At 37.2% G+C, this 9,093-nt stretch overlaps 1 protein-coding gene across 2 annotated transcripts in view; it reads left to right on the top strand.

The window, feature by feature from the left end:
- Nucleotides 1–544: 544 nt before the first annotated feature.
- The window catches only part of Gnpat (dihydroxyacetone phosphate acyltransferase), a 172,028-nt gene continuing 163,479 nt past the window's right edge, over nucleotides 545–9,093 (top strand). For both annotated transcript variants that reach the window (XM_090399390.1, XM_090399389.1), the window contains exon 1: nucleotides 545–748. The gene's annotated coding sequence lies outside the window, so the exon portion shown is untranslated. The remainder of the gene's footprint in view (nucleotides 749–9,093) is intronic.

Raw genomic sequence — 9,093 nt, 5'->3', positions numbered from 1 at the left:
AAAGAACGCGATTGCTTTTTATGTTGAAATTTCTTTATATATTTTTATAGTTGAATAATATGACGGTACCATTGCAATTAACCACTTAAATACAGAAATATTTAAGTGTATTTAACATAGGCTTCCCGTTTGCCATAACGCGTCATAGGAAATGAAAACAACTCGAGTAGTAATACATTAGTTTATTCACATTCACTGAGCTATAAGCGGTGCTGCTGGTTCGATAATTGCTCGAAAGTTGTGTAACACAATGAACGTAAGAAAAATTTCTGTAGTTGCCCCCAGGAGACAACTGACTGCTGAGATTTTATATTTTCAAAAGATATTTTATCCTTTCACTCGAGAGTGAATAGCTTCTGTAGTCTTCGCTACGATCCACCTTCACCAAACTGCTGCAGCTAACTTAAGCGTAGACGTACATTGTACAGTTGTACGTCTGACGTTAGGGTGGCGTGATAGGCTTGAGCCATTGAAAACTGCTCGTGTTGGTGCACATGCTACTCGTTGGAGAAGAGTGCGGTATAAGCCAACCGTTGTAAAGATTTCCTGATATCCTTCACTTAACTCGCTACGAAATGTAAATATGACCATAGTGCTAGCGTACTTGTCATTGATCCGACCACATGTGATGCGAAGGGTATAATGATACCGGCATTTTAAATTTTGCGGAGAATTGAGAAAGTACTGCATCCCCCAGGATTTGGTTAGATCTGAATATTTTCCCACATCTTTGGAATAAAGACTAAATGTAAGAATAATATATTTTTTAGTAATTTGATTAAAAAGTTCTTTTCATTTGTGTATACGTTTCGATGATTATTTCTACTAATATATGCATTAGCGGTTAGTGCAAATATGTTCTGCTGTTTTTGTCTTTTCAACATGCCACGGATTTAATATTTTCTACTTTCTTTATTGGATATGACTATATTATAACAGTGAAAAAATAACTATTTCGGTAAGTTGCATGAATAGAATAACTATGTAGAAGGCATTTACAGAATTACTAAAGCGTAGGCACCTATGTCATCTGAGTGTTTCATGTTTACTCAGCAGCGGTGATTTTATTGTTACACATACAAAAGTGTTCAAATGAATGCTAACTTCATTAATCTTTAGCAATTCAGAAGCTTAGGGGTTTGAAATGGATAATTAGGTATTATCAAATATAACAGTTAAAGAATGCTAAAATGATTATGTGAGACGTATAGAGATAGGATGAGATAATCTGCTGGTTAAATCTGTTCGCTATGCATGACGTCTTGATAAAAGGTGCCCATTGAATAACTAAGATTTTTGAATCAGAAATGGATTTCAGGAAGTATAAATTTATCTGTAAACAGTGGGTTGTGGGTTTGAATAAATTTGAACTGTTAGTTAAGAAAGGCAATAAGTCATTTTTCAGCTTGGCGGACCACATGTTTGAATATCTGTTAATTATTTAGCAGATGTAGTGTTACGTGCATGAGTTGCATATCCTTTCGGGCTAATTTGTTCGCTCATCATGTTTCAGCCTTAATTTTTATTTCTAATTTGTTATTTATGTAACAGTTAACAGGAATACTATCAGTTGTCAATTTCTCCAAGTTTGATTTAATGTGTGGAAGTAAAAAAAAAAAAAAAAAATTGAGATTACTTTATATTACCAATCAGCCAAAATATTTGTGATAGCCTTATGGCTTCACGCGAACGTTTACTATAATATTATTGTAGTAAACCTTATCTGTCTGTGTTCACACCATTTGGACATTAAAAAATGTTATGGTTAATTTTTTTTTATTAATTTTTTTCTTTTTGTAGTAATAATATGTATTGTAATTTTAATTATTATTATTTATTATCATATGAGACCTCCAGGGAATGAAGGATCCATCCAGGGAGGCTATATATTACACACCAACTGTCATACCTACCCTTCTCATTCACCCTAGATGCACTCACCACTTCAACAGGTAAACTTCCCACTTGCTTGCTACTCTACGAAAACTTAACTTACACAGATGCCCTCCATGTTCCCTTCCCATCTTTCATATAATGAAAAATTCATCACACAATATCCTATAATACCCATTCAAAAGTTTATGGACTTATCCTATTGTCTCTCTTTCTCCTGTTTACCAGTATATCTGTATCCCACATACTCTGAATCTGTCCTCATAATCTTGATGTAACTCTTCTTTGTACCCTTTCCACAACTTCTTTCTACCTTGGAAGACCAAGAGACCAAATCTACACATGGTACTCGGTCAAGGTCTTGTAAGAAAGCTAAATGACTTCCTTATCCTTCGCATGTCAGTGTTCATTTTGACATTGCAATTTTCATCTGAGTTGTACGTTGTTTTTGCAATGCAGGCTTTTGATCTTCAATTTCCTATCCACCTTAATCTCAAGATCCCTAGCCTCAGTTTTTTTGTAGCATAATCCCACCAATATGTTTGCTCGGTTAGCCAAGTGGTTACATGCTCTACAACCATATGCCTGAGAAAGGAGTGTCCTGTGTTCGATTCTCATTGCTGACATGAGAAGCTAAGGATCTTTCTCAGACATAGCCAAGTTAGCCGTTCATGGGCATGGACTGCAGGGTTTTTTCTCCCGTAAAGCAGGCAAACTGGTCTTAAGAACACAACGCTTCACAGACAATTGCACATGGTCGAGCGTGGGAGTAGCAACCCCACCTCGTAGTGAGTTATGAAACCCAAAATTGGGAGGCCAAGGCTCTACATGGGGATGTGCCGAAGGAGAAGAATCCCACCAGTATAAAATGTAGGAAATCTCATCACATCAAAGTGCATAACTTTACTAACATTAGAGTGACAGTCATCATTTATCCACATTTCCAGCCTAATTCAAATAAGTTTGCTAGATAAGTAACATCCCTTATTGCCCATTCTGTTTTTTGCATCATTAGCAAATAATTGAACATCTCCTGTCAGATCCTTCCCAATATCATTAATGTATAGATTAAATAACAAAATGGGCCAAGGACTGATCTGTTGGGTACCCCATTGGTCATCTTACATATGGCAGATTTGCACTTCCCATATGCCACTTTTTGATATCTGTCCCTGAGCCACCCACTTATTCAAGTCAGTAGTTTATATTCCAATCCCATATTCTATATTTTATGCAATAGCCTTTCATCGGGTATTATATCAAATGCCTTAGCAAAGTCCAACAGTATTGTTGTGTATCATTCTCTTTAAAGCCTCCATAGCTCAATCATTATAGATGAAGCCCTTTGGTCAGAAAGACCTGGTTTCGATTCCTGTCAGTGACATGAGGAACTTTTATCTGGTTTTGACTAAAGGTGAGTTAGCCGGCTCATATGGAAGTAGAGGGTTTTTCTCCCGGAAACTCGGGTTTTTCGTCCTTCAAAAAAACCTTTTGCCTTCTTTTTGAAGGCCGTTTGCCTTCAAAAAGGCAAACGGCTCGTGAAGACACATGGATTTACAGTCATAAAATACATACTTAATGCCTCATTAGGAGGGCTCAACCAGGTCCTCCTAATAAGGGACGGTGGAGGAAATTGAGGAAACCTCACACAATTAAAAAATAATAATTCTCTTTAAACCCCATGCTGTTCCTTGCAAAGTATAGCTTGTCTGTCAACTCATTTCTGTGCTAGTTCTTACCAATATGGATGCACCTCTGGCTGGACTAGCAGAGTTTGGAATTGCATCATTCAAAAGGTAGTTAAAAATCACCTGTAGTTAAGACAATCCACAGTCGTTTCTTGGTTTGTTTCTCTCCCCCCCTAAAAATGTCATTTTCTGATGCATTTATTGATGACTAACTGTTGAATCCCCTGTAGAACCAACTATATATTTTATCCCACAAACCTTTGTATTAGTTAGAAGTAGTAAATCATATAACTTCTTTTGACTTGGGATTCTGTTGTACTCTTCTATTATCAACATCTGTACTTCCAAAGAGTCAAATTTACCTGGTTGTGCATGTGGGGTCCTTGCTATCAAATGCTAGTTCAAATTTTGCATTTGTCATACCTCAGGTAAATGGATTTCCATCATTCTCCAAGCAAAAAAAAAAAAATTGATCTTTCCCCTCTAAGATGGCCTCTTTCTGTTGCTGTCTCTTTCTGTTCTGTGAAATAATAATCTCCTCTATTCTCAGAAATAGTAATGCATCACTTGGTTATCTACATTGTGTCATTTGCAAATGGATATGGTATTTTTATTCCTTCTCTAGCAACTTAGATCATAGTAAATTTTATTCCCATCTCATATGTCTTGGGTAATTTTGAAAATGCAGCTGCAGTGATATATAAATTTTTAATTATTGTGCCACTTTTTTAAATCTTGCCAAACTAAATTAAACTTGCTAAGAAATTATATTCTTGTATTAAATTATATTCCTTTAACTGTTTGAGGAATTATATTCCTGAAACAGTTTACGCGTGAAGTAACCTAACGACTAGACTACTTATATATATAGTGGCTAATGACTTCACATTAATAGTCTTAGTATCCAATAATGCAAAGCACATCTTTTATCTAGTGTGTATAATGCTATACGCTATGGGAAGGGCCACTACCAAACTGGTTTCAATCTTTATTGAATGTGGGAGGTACTTCTCTCCAACAAACTGAGTAAACTCCAAGATCACTCTAAATCTCACTACTAAGCTCATTACTCCTGACCTGAATCATTACAGGATAGAAAAATCAGCAGTGGCTCCACTCAGTCACAGGCAAAAACCTGGCACCAACTAGAACCTTTTGCCTAGTTTTTGGAAAAGACCCTTTACTTATACAATCTCTCAGATCACTCTAACTTCAATGAGCATCCCAAAGTATCTTGTAACTCGCTACACTCTATTAAACTCAGCAGTGGTTCTGCCAGACAAAACCTGCACAGACCTTAGCTCCACCTAGTGGCAGGCTAAAACCCACCAAGCCAAGCATTATCTTTTGCAAGCCACCAGCAAGAACTGCTTATCTCCCAGGGTAGGTCATCCACTAAAGGGCCCGATAAAGTAGAGGCTATACCATAGGCAAGCAGCTAATGGAATGCAGTGATCGAGACCACTTTGGTGGTATGTTAAAGTCGGGGATACTTCTTCGAAAACTCTAATTTACAAGATCACTATAAATCCCATGGAGTGATCCTAAAGAATCACTCCTGATCCGAATTGCTCTAGAAGAGGAAACTCGACAATGGGTTCAATGCAGTAACAAGCAAAAGTCTGCCGCTGAGCAGAGCCTCTCTACTACCCTGGAACCGAGCAAGTCAGCTCAGAAAAGAGCATTAATAAATGTCATCAGTGGGAGTCAGACCCAGAAGAGATATCAAGGTTCTTATAGTCCTTATAAGGACTGACTTAAAGGGGTGAAGCAAGAATGCTTTTCATCTTCCCCGTTATCTGTAGAGGACAGTGTAGGGATAAGGTGTTATTGAGCTATTAAAGCTCTGATCATGGCAAGAGGGTAACGGCAATAGTCAAGCCTCAGTTAAAGCTTCATTGGCTACAGCATTGCCATCCATTACCCTCCAAGGGTATTAATCACCGCATCTCACGGTCGATTAACCAGATATCGAGGTTGAAGTAATGCAGAACTCATATATACATAATGAAAAGGTGTATCACCTTATTATTAAAATACTCCAGATTAGAGATGGGTGTAGAAAGTTTTTTTTTTCACTTGTTTATAAATTACTTGCCAAGAAATTATATTCTTGTTTAATCCTTTATCCAAAGATAACCAAGTTTGCCCACGAAGTATCTTCATACCTAGGCTGCTTGCATGCACATGCTAATGACTTCACATTAATTGCTTTAGCATCCCATAATGTAAAGCACACATCCTTTCTGATGTATAATGCTGTTCCTTATGAAAAGGGTCACTACCCAGACCAGTTTTGACCTTTTGAAAAAACTTCATGCACCCAACTAGTAACTGTATTTGTTCACCTAAAAGCTTTACTCCATCTTTTGGCAGTGGGGTATGACACACAACCCTCCTGCAGATTGGGCTGTTTTATGGTTTGTGTTATATATGTGGCTAGATAAAGTTACCTAAAATTTGAGTGACTATTCTATTACAAATTGAATCCCCCCCACTTCAGCTTCTAGTAAGTGCATGGTATCATTCTGAATTGGTTTACTCCAGAACATCAGGTGACCCATCAAATATTTCAACCCCCCCATTATGGTTGTTGGTATTTAACATTCAAAACCTGGGTGAATATTAACACTAATAAGCTGCATTGACTTTCAAATATAAAATCTAGAAATGCCATAGTATATGCATTAATCTTACTAACTACTATCATTACTAGTGTAAAATGTAACTAATGTTACATTTTCTACCAGAGCATAGCAAAACTACCTCATAAAACATGTGTCTTTATAAAGAATCATGTCTGTATCTATCCAGTCCATCCTGTATCCTAATCAACTTCTCCAAAACCTTTAACGATCGTCATTCCAGAATTATGAAATGATCTAAAATTTCATGTGCAAGGATAGTATATAAGTAAATGCAGTGGTGCTATTTTACCCTCTTTCAGTGAAGTGGAAAGCATGTTAATTTTTTTTTCCCCAGCAAGGAGGTGAAGGCTTTCCTTAAAATACGTGGTGAGATTTCATAGGTTGCTGTTGCAAAGTTTCTTTTCAACATTAGAGTTACTTCTGAATTTCTTAAGCAAGTACAAGAAAATTATATGGAAAAAATTAATTTCACATTTGTATTTGTAGATCTGGAGAAGGCTTATCACAGAGCAAGGATAGCATATTGTAGATATTAAGTAAGAAAGTGATGGAGAGTATAATAGAATTGAAGCAATGTATGAAGATTCATTTCAAAATGATACTAAAGACAGCATTCAGAAATACAGAGTACTTTTATATTAAAGTATTATTACTATCCAATTCTGTTTATTATGTGTCTAGAGGCACTGATAGAAAACAACAAAATAGAGGCATCTTGAGGTGTGTGTGTGTGTATACATATACACTCCATCCATCCATCAGTGGCTTTTAACAGGCACTTAAGCACCCATGGCCTTCCAAGTATCCTTGAACTTCCCATCCGTAATATGAAGATAAGGCAGTTATCCCCTATGCCTCTAAGTATTTTTGTCTGTAAATTGCATGTGTCCAATTGGCTGGTTTGTCCGGTTTTAGGGATGAAAAACCAGAGTTTCCGGAAGGGAAAAACCCTTTACCTCTGTATAATACTAGCTAACTCGCCTTTAGTCGAAAGAGAGTTCCTCGTGTCACTGACAGGAATCGAACCCAGGTCTTTCCAACCAAAGGCATCTATACGCTGAGCTACAGAGGCTCGAGGTATTATATACTGTATGCACTATATATGCCTCAAGATGCCAATGAAATTGGCAATGGTTAAGAAAGGTGATGTAGTTACTGCATCAGAATCAATTACAGAAATTTGTAGAGCAATAAGAAAGGTTACAAATGGTGAATTAATTGGAGACAGAATAGAGGTTAAGAATAAAGATATATTGGGATGTTGTAAATGAGTAAAATGTGTAGAAAACATTTTACAATCAGGAGTCATGGTCCAAAGGGAAGGGAGTCATTATGAAAGCAGTATGAGGGAAAGATAGTAAAGGCAGATTGGGCAAGCTAAAAAAACTATCTTGAGTTGTGTGGGTCCCTGTGGTGTTGAAAGTAAAAAAGTTACAAAACTGTGACACGACCAGCTCTGTTATGTGGGGCTAAAGATATTAATCCTCTTATTATTATTAACACAGACCTTTGCAGCGTCAAGACTCATCTGGGGAGACAAACACTGTTGCACAAAAGCCCATCAAATTGTGTTTTAAACTCATCCATGCAAAGAACCTACTCTTTATGCCCCTGCTCACACCCTCCTTTTACAACTTCCAGGTATGGCCCCTTGTTTTTATTCCCTTCCCCTATTCTATGAAAAACTTCTTCCACATTAACCTGGTAACACTCCATGCATCCTAATCACGCCTTAGAATAGGACTACAGACTTCTTTAGTTCTACATGTCAATGATCTCTCTCGTTTCCATAATCTACAGGGTGTCCCAAAATTCACGCAAGAAGTAATTTTGATAGAAAACACAGGTTTTTAATTAAAAATTGTAATTTCTTATTGATTCATAAAGTATACAGTATAGGGTTATGCATGGAATAGCATATCGGGTAAATGGCCTCCACGGCTTTTGCTGGCACATATGCACTCTTTTGTCGAAATTTTCCATGACCATTTTGCATAAATGTGGCTGAATTTCATTGATACAGCACTCAATTTCTTCCTTCAAGGCGTGGGTGGTCGTGGACTTGTTGGCATAAACCTTAGACTTCAAAAAACCCCAAAGAAAAAAGTCCAGCGGCGTTAAGTCACACGATCTGGGAAACATGGGGCACCGTCTTGTTGAAACCACATGTCGTCCACATCCATATCTTGCAATTTAGGCACAAAAAACTGGATTATCATGTCGCAATAGCGAGCACCATTAACTGTTATTGCCTTACCAGCCGCATTTTCGAAGAAGAATGGACCGATGATGCCTTCAGCCCAAAATCCGCACCAAACAGTGACATGTTGTGGATGCATTTGTTTCTCAACAATCACTCGTGGATTTTCTGAACTCCAAATGCGACAATTTTGTCGATTAACAAAACCATCAAGATGAAAATGAGCCTCATTGCTGAAGATGATTTTGTTCGAAAAATAAGCATCCACTTGTTGTTGTTGTTCCATAATCCATTAAACGAACTCTCTTCACTGTGTGTGTGGTCCATTTTTCATAACCCTGAACTGTCAGCTGTCACGCTGTCTTTTTTTTTCTCGTTGGCAACACTTTACCGCACAAATGGCGCTAAATTTAAATCTTGCGTGAATTTTGGGACACCCTGTAGAAAGTGCCTTGGTTGGAAAGACCTTGGATTCAAATTCTATCTAGGATTCAAAGAAACTTTTATAAGAGCTTTTAACTTGAAGGTGAGTTGGCTAGTTGGCTTCAAAACGAACTGGCCAGAAAACACACACATACAATTAAGGCATAATATACTGGTGTCATAGCCTTAGTTACTTCTGCTGTAATTCAAATAATTAAATATATAAAAAAATGGGGTGCTT

The sequence above is a fragment of the Typopeltis vanoorti genome, chromosome 10 (assembly GCF_054136105.1).
Source record: "Typopeltis vanoorti isolate ZY-2024b chromosome 10, IOZ_Tvanoo_1.0, whole genome shotgun sequence".
NCBI classification, from domain to species: domain Eukaryota; kingdom Metazoa; phylum Arthropoda; class Arachnida; order Uropygi; family Thelyphonidae; genus Typopeltis; species Typopeltis vanoorti.
The sequence above is the reverse complement of the archived record's forward strand: the minus strand, read 5'-3'. Positions and strand labels throughout refer to the sequence as shown.